Genomic DNA, 16,819 nt, shown 5'->3' on the forward strand with positions numbered 1-16,819 from the left:
TTACAATTAATGTGCAATAGCCTCACGCAGTGCCATGCAATTATGAGTAAAACCGCATTGAATGGGGATTAACCACATGGGACTCATTTCTGCAGTCGTAAAACCACATAGAATTATTCTATGGGGTTTCACCACATACATTTGCTATCTGCTCTGACACAGTTGTAAACAAAAGTGCGCACATGTAGGGTTGGAACTAGAAGTAAGAGAGGGGCATGAGTGGAACAAGGGAGGGCAGGGGTAGCCTTCTTTTTACCCAACAAAAAATTCAATGATTCCTCCTTTGAAAAAACAAACTCAGAATGAGGCCTGCTGGAAAGTCTCATGTAATTTTGGCAGCCCGGTCACTGGCAGCAAATACATGCCATGGTTCTCCGGCACCTAATAAATAGCGTGTGGGAAAAGCTGCCAACTCTGAATCAGGTGGCGTGAAATTGTGGTAATTTCGCTCTGACTCAAAATCAGGCTCTTAGCATACAGAATTAAAAGCAGGAATATATGCACCAGTTCCCGAAAGTACAGGTTTCATGCATGAACTGGTGCTCCTGTTTCTAATTTGTGCTGTCTGCGAGTCACCGCAAGCTTGGTGAATTTCTGAGGTGTGCTTTAGACAATCTAGTGTCTCAAAAGATGCTCTGCGCGAGTGCACACGTTTACTGTGCGGCCCCAAGCTGCAATCTTCCCTTTTTTTCAACGGATCCTCTGGTTTTTCTGTTCCACTCAAAGAATGGGCTATTCATCAGCCCTCAAGTGATTGTGTAGTTTGCTGCTACAGTGGTATAATCACGAAACACTAGAACTCCCATTCCATTATGCCAATTATTCATACATCACTTTTGCCTGCCCACTCATATGCTCCTAGAAATAAACGAAGGACTGCAACTGAGGACTGGTTACTGTGTTTTTTGGCAGAGAATGAGCAGCTCGCCTCCATTATGCCGAAGAACCGATCTGTGTTGAAAAATAATAACTGTGGCATACTACACCCTGCCCACTGCAACATCTCCCTTTTATCTTAGAAAACCACAACATGCAAAGCAGTACTTAATTTGTAAAATATGAGTGCCAGAGCCCTTCTCGAAAGAACACTGCAGTGCCAGTGACAGTACCAACATAACATCTAACCATCACACTCCTACAAGTGGGACAATTCAGACTATTTCCCGCTACACAAAGATATAATAATGTCTTGAGAGGTTGATATTATTAATTTTCAATGTAATTTGACTTACTATACACAGTTATTGTGCTCACCTCAAAATTAAACAGGCAGTGCCACCATGTGGTGGACTTTCACTTGAGCCGGTGCTGAAAATTAAGTGCCGGTGCCGAGCACCGGAAACCACCAGGTCAAATTAAGCACTGATGCTAAGGCTGCATACTTTTCAGAATTCTAGCAGTCCTCGCTGCTTTCAGAGCTCTTCTGCAGGTCCACAATAGTCATGATGCAAAGGATTAAGATAACCACCAATACATACAGGAGAGGACAACCTCAGATGGAGGAGGAGGAAAGACTGGAGAGAGGACATCTTTAGTGCTACCTAGAGAAAGAAGCAGGTGCCCCCCTTCTCAGCAGTCTGATGCATCATACATCACTTCTGCCCACACACGCTTCATGATCCTTGATTGGGATGATGATGAAGAAGATCAGTTTATTCGCTGGTGATTGGGCGAGGTTGTCTCTCATTTAAATACGCCAAAGCATGGACATGCACTGCAAATCATGCTTTAATTCATAGGACCGATATGTCTTGTAACTCCAGTGAAATAGGACGGTAAGTGTTAATACCAAATTCATAAAATGGATGTCAGGAAACATACACAGCATAACAGTAGTTTGTAATACAAGTTAAGGCAAGATTGGATTGCTTTGTGACATCTATCTGCTTTTATATCTCCTTTTTCAGGCCTTGGCTGCAGACAGCTTTAGCAGGTCTGTTGTTTCCAATACACAACCTATTCTTAGGATGCTTAGGGTGGACTTTGGGTCAGCCTCCTGTTCATGTTTCCATTGCTTTGCTGTCTACCTCGGTGGTATGCACTTGATGTGACAACTTTCTTCCCTGTTGTGGGGCATGCCCCACTCAGAAGTATTTTGGTCTCAAAGTGTTCTGATTGATGAGCTCCTTTCATTGCACACTTAAAGGGAATCTTTTTTTGAAACATTTTGTATTGATCAATAGTGGGATTGCACGCGCTTGCTTTCTCTCGTCCGCCCCTTTTTCTTCTACTTAATGGCCCCCCACGTGGTCACCACCATGGTCCCCATGTTGTATTATTTCAAGCAATTTGTTTACTTATTTTACAATTTTCTGCCAGCCGCAAAGTGTTGCTGGCTACTCACTTCCTTTTTTTGTGCTTTGTGCACACTTCTTTTTCACAATTTTAACATTTTACTGTTCAAACATGGCTTTCTTCCATGTTATAATGGATAAATAAAAACGAAGGGTCTAATTCACAAAGGGCCTTCGCACGTATTGCGTAGGTCCTGCAGTGAGGAGTCTAGGCACTTGGGACAGACTCTCCGCAAGGAGAATTTTCATTGCGGAGTTTCGGCCACGAGTGCGGAGGACCTTTGTGATTCACACCCTAAATGAAATATCAAACAAAAAAAAGCAAATTGGACTGATATTGATAGCAATGCGCTATATTGTGTATTAGATAGTAAAACACTGTCCAGTATACTCATTGGAATGTATGCCTGCTTGTTAATGTATTTGTAAAGCACACACCTTACTTGAAGCAAAAAGATGTGAATTCACGTGAAGATCCCAGAGATGATTATGAGATATTATGCAAAAAAAAATTAATTTGTTTAGGGAAATACCTCATCTTTTTGTAGATTAGTTATTTTATGTAAATACAATCTTGAATTTTGTTTTTATTTAGCAGAAAAACCTCAAATTCATATTTTTGCAAGAGATGTGTACGGTGCGTTTGTGGAAAATGTTACAAGTATTCAAATTATGTATGTATCCTTGTTTTGCAATCAGTATACATATTGTACATTCTTCTACTGCAATGTCCTCACCGGACCACATACCATTTAAAATATGCTAACTAGCACATAAAACATTACTGGCCCCAATTCACCAATGTATCAAAGTGAGTGGATTTTAGACCTTAATTCAAGCTCGGATATACATGTGTAATGTTTTTAGAGCACCTGCGCTACACCTGAAAAACAGAACATATTGGATTAAAGAAGGGGTGTAACGTAGACAGGGATGAACTATTATTTTCTGCAAGCAGTTTGAGAAAGTAAATGAGTTGGCAAAGGAAAATTGTGAGTAATTCAAAATAGTAATCCCAGAGAGTGTCACAAATGGCTGAATCATTATCAACCTACCATCTTAATAAAGCAAAGTCTGTGCTTTTCTTGCTTAGGCAGTTTTTCTGATTGAAATTGACAAAAACACAAATACCTGCTCTGATTGGTCGAAAGACGGTCTATTCGAATTGCCTATGCCACCTACTGTTAGCAATTTTGTGTGGCTTTTCTGAAACCAATCAGAATATGATCATTTGTTTAAACAATGCTGACCAATTCATGGGCACGCAAGCATAGTAGCCTTAGTCGTTGTGCATCTCACTGAGCCACATAAAAGAAAGACTGGCAGCTTGAATATGAGTCATTTCCCAAGTTGGGTATAGGGCCTCTCAAGTGTTGGCACACATAAAAAGGTGAAATTAATTGGAGCTTATTTACAAACCCCCAGTAGCGTAACAAAACTTGATCCCACCCCCGCAAGATATGCTGAAGGGCTCCTCACACTCACATCAGTAGGGGCTGAGCTGTCCCCTCTAGAAAGGGTAAGCCTGACCCCCCCCCCCACAGCGGGGGCTGCGTGGGCCTTTGTTACGCCTCTGCAAACCCCTTGTGCCACCTGTACGTCACTTCTTCCCATATTATAAGTGAGGGACCTGCAGCGTAAGGGTCTTGTAAATAAGCCCCATTGTGTTTATTTGTTTAGTGAAAAAGTCTCCCAGGCGTGATGATGTAATGACAACATTTTTAAACAATTAATAGAAAAGAATGAAACGAAAGAAAATGGTAATTATTATGTCCTAAAACACTGCTTGTGCAACCAAAGCAACTCAAAATGCTACAAATAGTCATCTTTCTGAGCAAATACCAAAATTTCAATAGACATTTACCCAGATTATACATTCAATTAGCAATGGAAACATGTTTTAATTACTTCAGATTTAACCCCTTGAAATTATACTGACTGACATTTTTTGTACAATGAATTGCTGAAAACTCTCTTTTTAAAATACCTAACCTATCCGTGCAAGATCGACCTGGTAAGACCCTCCCTTAGTCTTAGCCAATCATAACCGCTAATCAGCACCCACGTCCACTCTCTCCACAGGTTACACATTCCAGAGACTGTCCTCCTTCACACTCCTTCAAACTCCATCTCCACTTGGAGCATGAATTCCAGCAAGGGGATGACATGATGCACACCATTGTGGTCGTACAAGCCTTTCACACAATTATCACATAAGATCCTACTCTTTTTCCTTCTTATGAAGCCCAGTCAGCCATCACAGGACCAGCGGCAGTGGCGTCTTGAATCCCCCGGTATTGCTGCCTAAACAGGGGTGGTGTTGAAAGTCTCAGTTATTTAGGGGCAATTCTTGTCTGCAGCTCTGCAGATAAAATCTCTTCAAAATAAAATAATATGAGAAACCTATAACAGAGGCCAAGCAAGGAAAGTTTACAACTACAAAGATATGAAAAGAGAGAGGAAAAGAAGGAGAGAGAGAGGAAGAGAGAGGGCTGGAAGAGTGAAATTAAGGGCATATGAAAATAAAGAAGAAACTGTGATGAGAAAGAAGGGTAAAAAGGATAAAAGGATGGATTGAAGGGTGAATGGACTGATGGACTAAAATAATATTTGCATGAGTAGGAGAAAGAAAATGGCTGGAATAATAAATATCTCGATGAATGAGCGAATGGATGAGTGGTTGCCTGGTTGGAGGTGTGGAAGGATGGATTGCTGTATTGATAAAAGGAGGGTGAATTGGTGGATGGGTGAAGAAGAATGGATGGATAAAAAGGATGTATGAATTTTGGGAAGTGTGAGTGGAAGGATGGAAGGAAAACTAATATTGAAGGGGTGGATGGATGGAATGGTGAAAGTATGGATGAAAGTATGAAAAGATGGAGGGATGTATATATATATATATATATATATATATATATATATATATATATATATATATATATATATATATATATATATATATATATATATATATATATATATATGAAAGGCTTAAAGACGGATGGAAGGCACTAATAAGGGACCTCCTCCAGAGTGAGTAGGGCTTACTCACTTTGCTCACCCAATAGCATTTGAGGTATGGATCAATTTTCTGGCTACTCTCTTGACCAGCGGCATCCACCCCATGAGCTAAATATGCTACAGCACAGAATAATCCTTCATTTACCAACAGATCATGGAAGGGCCTCCTGTATTCTCTTTATATGCTCTATTTCTTATCACCAGACCCTTCCACTGCACTTCAAGAGCTGATTGTTTTGAACACTTGTTCTTTGAGTACTGTGGTGAGTATGTCAGCTTCATAGGAATTTAAAATTTGCCAGTTTGGCTATTCAGACATATTTGTTTTTTGACAGTATCATTGTGTATCTAACCCTATCTCTACCTGCAAAGATTTGGTTAATGGGGACCATTTTTGTGCCTGGACGAAACATTTAGATCTTAGTTAATGCTTTTAAATCCGATTGCCCCATTGTGAATTGTGAACAGAATATATCTCAATTAATGCATTATATCCTCAAAGGAGAAGTGTTATAAATGTCACACACCAACCTCAATGTAGCATTTTAGCTAAAGGCAAATTCTAAAGACAGACTCTTGTATAAACTAATTGACTTTTATTTTTGCCCTACACCAGGGGTCTCCAACCTTTTGTGTAGTGAGAGCTACTTCTGGTCAGTGAAAATCGTCATGAGCTACTAAACCACAAGCAACTCGCACATTTTTCGGAGAGACCCCCCACACCCAGTTTCATTGCCTTTAAGCCTAATTTCTTGAGAGCTAATACTGTTGTTTGAACAAAATACTTAATAACCACTCTCTCTCAGATGCATTTAATTAGTTTTATAGTGCCACTCCTACAAGTGTAAGGTGTCAGAATACTTTACATCACACAGATTACACAGAGACAATCAGTGAAATGTTACATAAGACAGAGGACAAGAGCGTATAGGAGTCGCAGGTCATCCATACTGGTAGGCAGGATAGTTTAGGAGTGCTTAGTCAGGAGAAGCAGAAACATAGGATTTAAAACCTCATACCATGGTTGGGGGTTTCTCTTTAATAATAAGAATTGATTTCTACCCAAATCAACTGTTTTGCAACATTAGGATAATGAAAAACTGGGGGGGGGGGGGGGGGGAATCAAACGGTCCAGCCAGCTTACATCTTGCAGTTTTCAGTTACTTGCTCACTGTTCTACATTAGGATTTTAACTCAAAGAGCTAGCAACAATATGTTCTCTCTGACAAAAGTAGTGACCCACTGACCTATATACATTACGTTATATATGCACTTTGTGATCGGCAAGTTCTTTGCAGCAGGCATATTAACCATCTGTACTACCTTATGATGAGTAAAAAACATTCTTCACCCAGTTAATTTGATATTTTTATTGTTATCTGAAATTTGCTGGAGGCCAGGAATGCAGTAGAAGGTGCTTTTCCATACTATTGGCGCTCTCACTCGAAGTCAGCACCCAGGGGCACCGGTCGCGCTGCCCTAAAGCCAGACCTGGTGTTAGCAGCACAGTACAAAAATACAAACCCACAACTCTCCTCTGCTGAAGGCTTCTCACTGGTTATCCGTTACAAGAAGTTTTCATCCAAGCTATTATACATCACTCACCTAGTGATAAGATAAAGTAGTAAAGGTCCTAAAAAAATCAATGCAGACAAAACTGATCAAATACTTCCAACCTAGAAACTTATGTTGTGGGCTAGCACAGGGTATATTAATTCCAACATACAATAAAATGTGGTGGCAATACTTTCTCCATACAGGCCTTCAAATTAGGAAATGCATTCCAGTCAAAGGTAGGAGCTATTCAGACTCATGTAGTAATCAGTGAAAGGCTTTCACTGATTATTACACTGCGCTTTATATTTGCCTTTGCATGACAGTGAAAGCTGCTCAGAGCATGCAAGGACCTTTAATTTTTTGTTTTGCCGGCCAACGTGCTTTATTAAAAGGCAGGTTTGAAGATTTAAAGCGCGGTAGGAGCACAGTGCATGCAAGGACTTTCAATTTGAACGTCGGGTGCCACTGTGCTTTATTAACGTTTAGGCAAATGTGAAGCACGGTGGCGGCCGATGATAAAATCAAAGGTCCTTGAATGCTTTGAACAGCTTCCACAGTCATGCATAGGCAAATATATAGCCCGGTGTAGTAATCAGTGAAAGGCTTTCACTGATTACTACACTGCGCTATATATTTGCCTTTGCATGACTGTGAAAGCTTTTCAGTGCAGAAAAAAACTTTGGATTTACCATCGGCTGGCACCGTGGTAATGGTCAGTGCCTGCAAGAACCTTCGATATTAACATCGGCTGCCACAGCACTTTATTCCTGCTTAATGCAGATGTAAAGCATGGTGGCGGCCGATGTTAAAATCAAGGGTACTTGCATGCACCGAGCTTCTTAGTATGCGAAGATAAATGAAAGCGTGGTAAAGTCAGTGAAAGCAGATTACTTCAGGCAAGAACCTTGCATTTTAACATAGGCTTCCAGTACAGTATCGGCCCAGTGCCTGAAAGGACTTTTAATTTTAACATTGCCTGCCACTGCGCTTTATTAATGACGGCAGATCTAAAGCGCAGAGGCAGCCAACGTTAAAATGAAAGAGTCTATTTTACCGACTCTGCTACTGCTTGGTCAGGGGCCCACTTACCTCATAGCAGCAGCTGCTCCAAGAGGCCCAAATGCGTAGCGTGGTGCCGGCATTGAAAAAAGACAGGTGGCGTGTGACTAAGAGGAAGAACGTTACGTTCTTCAGCCTGCCCTGCCCCAGCTAAGCTCACTTCAGCCAATCAGAGCAGCTAGTTTGTGTGAGGGTGGGCAAGGGCTGATAGCTGTCAAAGAGAATGAAGGGCTTCAAAATAAAAAGCTTAAATCACGTCTCAATAATTAGATAGCAGCGTGAGCTACTCCCAGAGGGTTGGCAAGCTACTGGTAGCTTGCGATCGACCAGTTGGAGACCCCTGCCCTACACCTTGTACTTCTTTAAATGTATTTAGTTTCTTATCTCTTTATAAAAACTTGTTTCATCTTGGAAATGAGAGTAGGGTGTATCCAGATTTGCTATCTTTAAGAATATTTCAATGATATAGTATCACAATAACACAGTTGTATGAGTAAAAAGTGAACACTGAAGGTTTGCCAAGTAGCGCTATGTTTAAACAAATGGCCAGCTATAGAGGAACATTTCTCTCTTCCCCTGGCAACCATTTTGCATTATCCCGGTCTGATTCTGCCATGTGGAACATGACTGACATAGACAGGGTAATGAGTGACTGTACTCTTGCCGTCAATTGGCCGAGATGACTGTTGGTGTGACCTGACAGCCTCTGGTGGTGGGGGCACCAGATCAAAAGCTTACACCGGTGGATCCAGCAGATGCTCAACCAGTGTAAACGTGGCACTTTGAATCAGGGTTTTAAGTAAAATAAACTTGATATGGATTGGATGGAGGTTGGGAGCGATGCCACTACAAAGAAAAGTATCTTGTTGAACACATCAATGAGAATTGATTGTGGAGGAGGTACACGAAGATAGACTGGACGTAAATATATACAATTTGGGGCTTCATCGTGAGTGGCACAATGTGGACACCAGATGGAATGATACCAGGAGTTAACGATACCTGAGAGTGACCGGAGCAATTAGGATTTATAAGGACATTTGTAATTTTTTGGTCGCAATACCCCAGTAGTTCCTCATTTTCTCCTACAGTTCCCTATGGAGATGTTGGCTGCAGTTTGCAACCATAATCTCCTGGTGAAACATGACAGGCCTATGGAGTTTCCTGACTACTAGTAATGAAGCCTATAGGATTTATAGGGTTTATCTGGTGGCATAGTGTGGGCTAGGCCATAGGGGCAGTTGCCCTGGCCGCAACATTCTTAGGGATGCAAAATCTCAAAAGAAATAAAAATCATACTTCTATTTTTTTTCTTTGAACATTTTGCACCAGGAAGTGCTAACTGTCCACAGGCTAGGGGGCGCAATCCTTACCTTGCCCTCTGTGCTGGCAACCGATGCTACGCCACTGGCGGGTGATGTTAACTATTCGTGCATATTCATCACAGACATGTGGGATGCTTGCTTTATGACAGCATTATATAATATTAATGCATTCATCTGCTGGGTCCAGCAATTCCTCCTTTGCAGAAGTTTAAGTCTGCTTTTTGACTTAGATTAAATAAAGCTTGATTTTACCAGTGGAGTCTTATTCTCCCCTTAGGAATACACAGCAGAGGTACTCATGGACTGTTAATCAGTCAGCACTTGCCTTTATTTAAAATGGCATTATTTTATTCAATTTGAAATCTTCAAACATTAATATAATCTTATTGAAAACCTTCACAGAGGCACGGAGTCGAAGAAAAACATGAGAAATGCATTAGCAAAATCCGTAGAAAACCCTGAGACTATGTTTCTGTCCCAAAATATTTTTTTGCTGTTATCTCTAAAGAATTCCCCATCAGGCGAGCTCAACATGCATGTGTGGCATTGTGTAAATCCGGTTAGGATCAACAGAAAGATTCATTATCGTCAGGGCAATTCTGTTTGAGATACAATTATAATAGCAGCAACATATTAGCTGCATTAATTGAGAATCCTCTGCCTGGCAGAACAACTCATAAGGGAGCACTGCGGATGTCAATTATGGCTAACTTACAGCAGCATTGCTAGGCTGTGCTTTCTATTACCAATACCCAGCTTCTTAATTACACCGATGCCCTATAAATGTGTGCCAGTGTTCCCATCAAATGCAAAATAATTTTATTAAAATGCCTGAATAAAATAACGTGATGAATGCAGATGTATTGTTTACCCATGATATTCAACATTTCTGCTTGAACAATATCTAAATTAGCAGCTGCCTTTACAGCAGGGCGATTCTAAGAGGCACATTCTTAATAAAACACAACTATGAGCTTATAATTGTTTCAGCTGCAAAATATACAGGGTGGTTTGGCAAGGGACTTGATTTACTAAGGTGCTTTGCCAGCATTCATTTCTAAAGGGTTTGACAGTGTCCTGCATGATAAGGACATAGAACCTTTATACCATAATTGGTAATGCTGCACTCAGACACTGTGAAAACGCAGGGATGGTACATACGTACAAAAATACAGTGCACCCCTGTGTTTCCCCTAGCACTGGCACTGATAAAGCTGCATAGCGCCAGCACAGGCACCCTCATACCATGTTGCAAGTGTGCCTGTGCTGTATGGGTGATTGTTTATATGCAGGATGGGAGGCCTTCCTGCACATAAACAATGTTGAAAGGCGATTTGCTCTTTCTATGTGTGCTGCAGAATGTAGCCACATGGAAAGAGCAAAAAACAAGGAGAAATTATTAATTTCTCCTCGTATCGCCAGTTTAAGACCAGGTATTCCCTGGTCTTTGTTTTTTGTGCAGCTCCAGCTCTGTAAATATGGGGCAGTGTAAAAAAGCAATGTTACGGCGGAACGCCCAATGTAACACCCATTGCACGCCCCTTTCACACTAAGTGAAGCGTGAAAGGGGCCTTATTTTCAAGGCGGCGTTAAGTGGTTTAATGCCACGTTGTAAATAAGGAGAAGAGGATATCACCACCAGAAGGTCACTAAAAATGACATTCTGGTGACAATATCCCCTTGTAAGTATACTCCCTTGTAGTGATCTGAACGTCACTACGTTTAACACTGGCAAGCAGACACATACTTTCATCCAACTCCTCAAATTGGGTATAGTTTCTGCATTTGTGGTGCTTAGAAACAGCATAAGTATGCTAATCAGCGCTAGATAGAAAGAAGTAAACATATTACTCCATTTATCAGGTTCAGTCACAACATTAATTCAAGAGAGAGCCTCCCAATAAGGCTTGAACTGTCTTTCAGGAGACAAGTAACTTTAACATGGCTTCCTGATTGGGACTGTAAAAATAATTAGGCGGTAAGAACATAGAATCCCAGTAAGTAAAGTGTAAAGCGAAGCATATGTGCACTACAAAGAAACAGCTGTGTCAGGAGGGACGTCGCAGCAGAAGTAGCAGGTACTTTAAGTGGCACTAAAGATGCTTCGAAATGCAAGCAGCGGATAACAGTACATTTGCACTCTCCCACAAATTTGCTCTGCGATGAAAATCACGGCTGAGTTTAATTAGTAAAAGCTGCTGCAGAACCACAAGAGCACGGGAGTCAAGTTTAATATAAGGCACGTCTCTGTGAACACCTGTGCGGCATTCATTGTATTTTTAGCTGGTTATTACCTTCAGAAAACATTGCTTTCTCCACGTGACCGTGCAGTAATTGCATTATACAGGCACCTCAACCAATGCCATATTTCAAGGAAACTATTACTTGCGCTGCTGCTGCTGGATTCTGATCAACTCTATTAAAACCTTTTGTTTAACTAGAGAAAATTGCATTTCGGATGAAAATGACTTTCAGAGTGGTTCCATTTGCAATGTGCCCTAACACAGAACACAGAACAGCTGCATTAACTCAAGTGCATTTATGTGCCAGCTTTTCTAATGTAAAGCTGGAGAATGGCTTGGATTTAAAATGGAGGCTTTATGACAGAAGCACAACAATTATTAATAACATTTCATGGCAGCGGAGCCCACAACCCTGTGGCAGCTTCTCCCAAAAATGTGTAAACCAAACTTGCCTTGGACCCTGGACCAGTGCTTGAGACGTTTTTTCACCTTCCATTTTTTTTAGGTCGAGCCTGGGCAGCGCATGCGCTGCTCTGCAAGGCATGCTGTATTAAGGTATGGACGTGAAGCTCCGCCCTCTCTCCGGCCAGTTTTTTCATTGGCTTGTGTCATTGTCCATTGTAAACTGTGGCTTTTCATTAGTCAACAGGCTTAGTAGTCCCTCCTTAGTACCACCTTTTCCCATTTTGTAACCTCCCATGAGGGCACCCCCTGTTACGTGTGTTGTTTCTCAGTAGGCTTGAATTACAGCCTCGGAGCACTATTTTCTCAAACAGCTTTGTCCTGCCTGCTCTTGCCGACAGGAAAAGGCAGGACACACTCTCTCCTAATGCATTTGCAATGCAATAGGTCTCGCATTTGCGAGAGTTCAAGTTATTGGCATTATAAATGACAACGCCTTGAATTTATCTGTTTTTACAAAAACACATAAATAAAAGGCATTGGCAATAGCTCAAACTCTCGTAAATGCAATCCCTTTTGCATAACAAATGCTTCTTTATCTGTCTAAGGGAGATGCTCTAGGCGCTACAGGTATGGTTAGACATTGGTCCCATGCTCACTGTCCCAGAGGACTCAAGCAAGACCTCACTGATGAGGTCCAGTCAGGTTAATCCCAGTCTGGGGTTGCTCGTGTTCCTGTCTAAAGAGAACCTGACCTGGCAGTTTGAGCTGGATAATAACTATTGGAGAAGAACCAAATCTTATCTTCACATGATTGGTCTCTGTCTGCAGCGCCATAGTGAACAAAAACTGGAATGTAACCTCACCAATTACCAGTGCCTGAGAATAATTCCATCCATCAATGTTTGGTATTCCTCAAGTGACCTTCATAGAAAAAGCGAGCATTAACCAGGACCCTCCTCATTTAGCTAGTGACACACTCTCCAAATATTCCAGGCAGCCATCACTCTCTTTCTTAATATGCCCCTGCCAGCCTGCTGTTTCATCTCCCAACACAGTTCCATCACTCCCACCTATCCTATTGCATTAAAGTCATAATCCTCACAAGAGAGGGAAATTAAAGACACAACTCATCTCTGCTGGTATTATTTCTAATACATAAAAACCTGCACGTGTATCAGAAAAGTAGGTAAATGTATGTATGTATGTATGTATTTTAATGCTTATTAAGCGCAACTGTCACCCCAAGGGTATCCTGGCGCTGAGATCAGTTCAGCCATCTGGTCTACGCTTATTCTGCTCTAGGGAACAGATATGTTTTAAGGTCCCTTTTAAATGAAATCAAATTTTGTCACCATCAAATTATCAATAAAATCAATATCAAATTGCAAGTAATAACTCCCGAAACAGAACATTTAAGAAAGGAAAAACTTAGAGAGTAGAGGAAACTTCTCTGGGAACAAATGAGGGTATTTCTGTAATTCTAAACGTAAACAATACTTACTATTTTTACCCAATGCACAAAGCAAAAACATGTTATTCATAAACCCATTAGTTCTAATCAGCTGCTATTTATGATGCTGAGGGCTCATTTATGCAGCAGGCATTATGATATCATACCTCAATTGTAATAACTTATTAAAGTTGAACAGCTATGGCATTTTCCTTAGAGGTGACTAGAGATTTCACACCTTCACTGCAGCATGGAATTTAGAGTTAGGCTCTTATACAGTGATTGCAGGGCCTCATATATTATAAATAAATGTATGATTGTTACTTTTCAAAGTTGTGAATTTTCCACTGGGCTTGCTTCTATTTTATATATGTGTTCATGATCTGGTAATATGTTTTTAGATGGGGGAACCCATGTGGAATGCTCTCTTTCAATGATACCACAGAGTGACACATGCCACATCCATCAGAGTAAGCAATTATCTTGTATGGCGAAACCATTGATCACCGCGGTATGTCACAATAATGAGTGACAAAATATTATCTTGCCCAAATATTATGAACAAAAAATAAGCTACCAAACCGTGTTTACATTTAAGAAACATATGTAGACTACATCATAGAACAAACCAGCTGCCTTTCCTATCACACATTGACTGTGTCTTTGCCGTTAACCCTGTAGAATGCTGTGCCTCCTTTCTGCACAATTGAAATTCCAGATACATATATATTGTTAATGGAGACATTTTTATCAGTAAATATGATTCACAATTTTAAACTCTACATCTTCATATCCAGAAGGTGTATATATATATATATATATATATATATATATATATATATATATATATATATATGTGTGTGTGTGTGGGTGTGTGTCTGTGTGTATATATATATATATATATATACATATAAATATAAATATATATTTTAAGTAATATATTAATGAATTAATCCTTTACATTTGTCATTCAATCCTTTTGAAAACTTTTGTGCACATACCACTCAAGCACTTTATTCTTCGGCATACTGTGATTCAGCAGCTGTAGTTACCTGAGCTAACAATAACTTACACCTCCACAATGTCCCCCTTATTGCCTCACATATTTCATCTCTCTTGACATCGTCAGTGAGAACACTGAATTTCTAGGTTTTTAAAAATCAATTTCTTAACTATAACGTCTCTGTAACCTTTGGTTTTTAAAATAAATGTCTAAGGTTTTTTACATTTTATTTCCTAACTTTATTCCGTAGCCTTGAGAGTGAGTGTATCAGTGAGTGCATGAGTGTCTCAGTGGGTGTGTGAGGGAGTGCATGAGTGTCTCAATGGGTGTGTGAGTGTCTATATGGGTATGGAAGTGGCTACATAAGTGTCTCACTGCATATGTGAGTGGGAGCATGAGTGTCTGAGTGGGTCTGCGAGTGGGTTAGTGAGTGTCTGAGCGGGTGCATGAGTGTCTGAGTGAGTGGGTCTGTGAGTAGGTGTCAGAGTGTCTGAGTGAGTCAGCAAGTGCCTTCATGAGTGTGTGAGTCAGTCTGTGAGTGAGTGCATGAGTGGCTCAGTGGATCTGTGAGTCTCTCAGTGGGTTTGTGAGTGGGTGTGTGAGTCTCTGAGGGAATGCATGAGTGTCTGAGTGGGTCTGTGAGTGGGTGGTTGAGTGTCTGAATGGGTTTGTGAATGGCTGTGCGAGTGGCTGTATGGGTCTATGAATGGGTGCATGAGTGTCTGAGTGCATCTGTGAGTGAGTGGGTGTGTGAGTATCTGAGTGGGTCTGATACTAGGTTGGTGAGTGCCTAGCTGTGTGTGGGGGGGTTTAAGTGTCTGAGTGAGGGTATCAGTAGCTCTGTGAGTGACTCAGCCACAAAGGAACCACACCTGTCCTTTTATCCAACAGTTTTGCACAGCATATCTACCCAAGAGGAGTTCCTTCTACTGGTGAAATACTAAGTGCTGGTACGTATTCTACAATATGGCGGCTTAATAGAGCATGAGATAATGTCACCAGTGACTTTCTGCACGTTTTGGCAATGTGACTATTTCTGATGCATCTTTATCCAGAAATATGTGATAAAATGGATCCTCCTGTAGAGAAGAAGACAAGACTACAAAGTGGTGATTCTGCAACAAACAAGGGTCCTTCCTCTTAACTATATGAAGTAAGTGATTCTTTGTTTGGTGGAGATGTGCACATATTCCTAAACAATCAAGAACTCTTAACCAAAATCAGCAGGAAATGCACTGGTGGGGTGCAACTGATAAGCTGTCCATTATCCTGACAAAAGGCGGGAAGACCTTTGCATACTACTAAGGTGGATGGGGCGGGGCCAATAAGGTGGAGCTTGAGGTGATTTGAACATTTGCATACTCATAATAATCTAAAGGGAGAACCACAGACTCTGCTTTCAGGACAACAACAAACCCACTCTTCACAGTGACATAAAGATTACGCTCCATTAGATCAACAATGCAGTCACCTCCACAACAGATTTTAGGTAATTTTTCATTATAGAATTGCTGAGAAAACACACTTGCTTTCCTTCACCAAGTCCTTAATATGTCCTTTACAGAAGTGGAGCGTTAATGGGTGCCTGGAGCGTAAACGAGCGCCACAGCTATGCTTATGTTTGTAAGTGCCTCCCGTTCTGTGAAATGACAATCAGGGCAAGAATGGCCCCAGGGTCCCCATCACCCAGGGTCCAGCCATGACTTAATGAGGGAGAAGGGCTTGTGGCCCCCCTTGCTGAGCCAAGTTCTGCCTCTGGTACTCCATCCCCAGGGGCCCGACAGAAATGTACTAAGGGTGGGGCCATGTGGCACCCTTCTCTTGGCCGATTTCAGCCTGGGGACCCCATCCCCTACGGTCTGGCCACTTCTCAGTGGGTGCCCTGGTCACAGGCCGGCCTGGGGGGGTTGGTTCCTGGGACTGTATATGTCCTTCATTTTTCAAAAGTATTTGACCCTAGTGAGGTGGTGGTGCCCAGGGCCGGCGGTCCATGCGGACCCCCTCTTTAATGATAACGCAGCCCTGGGGAGGTTGGGGACCCCGCGTTTGGGGGTTCTGCGTGACCCACCCTATTCATTTCTTTTATTTATAGGCCTGTGCAGATGGTGGTTCCTGGGGCCGAGGGGGGTCCTCAAGGCCCCCTGCATTAACAATGCCATGAGACCCGGAGAGGAGGTGGACCCCATGGCATCTCCTAGGAGGAGGGCCCCATGTGTCCCCCACCTTCTTCATTAAAGGCATTATGCCCCCCGGGAACTGGCCCACCAGGGGCAATGTTAAAAGCAAGTGTGGAAGACCACACTTTTTTTTGTGTCTATAAAAAGCTTTATTGTTATGTGGTTAAAAACCCTTACAATATAAAAATATTTGCAGCATATTCTTTAAAAGAAAAAACAGTATATAAAATTGCCCAGAAATCCAGAATTTGCATTGTACTTTAGAACTCTGGAGACCTTCTTGGC

General features: G+C 41.5%; 1 protein-coding gene across 1 annotated transcript in view; it reads right to left on the reverse strand.

Annotated features, from left to right (window-relative positions):
* Window positions 1–16,819, reverse strand: part of TENM1 (teneurin transmembrane protein 1) — a 1,826,288-nt gene that overhangs the window by 1,278,090 nt on the left and 531,379 nt on the right. The window lies entirely within an intron of this gene.

The sequence above is a fragment of the Lissotriton helveticus genome, chromosome 4_1 (assembly GCF_964261635.1).
Source record: "Lissotriton helveticus chromosome 4_1, aLisHel1.1, whole genome shotgun sequence".
Lineage (NCBI taxonomy): Eukaryota > Metazoa > Chordata > Amphibia > Caudata > Salamandridae > Lissotriton > Lissotriton helveticus.